The sequence below is a fragment of the Penaeus monodon genome, chromosome 20, assembly GCF_015228065.2.
Source record: "Penaeus monodon isolate SGIC_2016 chromosome 20, NSTDA_Pmon_1, whole genome shotgun sequence".
In the NCBI taxonomy this organism is placed as follows: Eukaryota; Metazoa; Arthropoda; class Malacostraca; order Decapoda; family Penaeidae; genus Penaeus; species Penaeus monodon.
The window spans coordinates 5817086-5817987 of record NC_051405.1 but is presented as its reverse complement, the minus strand read 5'-3'; positions in this window follow the sequence as shown (position 1 = coordinate 5817987).

The window sequence follows — 902 nt, the reverse complement described above, 5'->3', positions numbered from 1 at the left end:
AGATAAACGAGATAAGCAAAAAACCGCCCTATCAGCGCGCCCAAAAGTCGTCATTCAAACCTCCTGATTTCAGTCAACCTGAACACATGAAAAAATAATGCCTTAAAACAGCCTTCACATTTTCATCTCGCAGGATCTGGCTTCTCTCCGCAGGTATTTATTATTCACGCACCTTCATTATAAAGTACATTAGCTGCCTCGACGGTCGGGAAACTCGTCTCTCGGACTGTCACAGATAAGGATTAAATTGGATTATTCCTGCGACGGCGGTGAAGTCTCCAACACGCGGCACGCGCAGCTGTCACTGGCTCGGTTGCCACTTACCTCCTTTTCGTCGAATTTGGTCTTCCTTTCTTTAAGCGTTTGTGAGCTTCTGTCTCTTTCTACAAATCTGATCTAGCCTTACTTACAAACAACCTTAAATAACTGAATAAGAAATCAGCCTGGAAAACGTCCGTTTAAGTCACCAAGGCGACAAGGGAAAAAATGAAAAATCTCTCTCAGGGACGCGTGGCAGATGCAGGCCAGGTGCGCACGTGCGTTTGTTGGCGCCATCAGCCTCATCTCGCCGCGTGGTGGACTCCCCTGTTGCGACCTGCTAAAGCTTCCTGCTGGAGCCCCTTCGACCTGGCGTGTGTGCATTAGCATCTCGACAAAAGCGTATTCAGGCGAGGGTGTCGATCGGTACAATTCTCTTTGGCAATGAGCCTCCTTTCTCTCTTAAAAAACGGTCTAGGTTTTGAGGGAGAAAAGGACAGAAAGAAAGGAAAGGAGAGAGAGGCTGGGGGTAGAGAACGAGCCGGCAAGGGGAATGAGATAGAGAAAAACGAGGCATTAGATTATAGATATTATTAAGGGGAATCAAAATAACAAAGCCAAGGTCTCTCGCCTGTCTGTTTCTC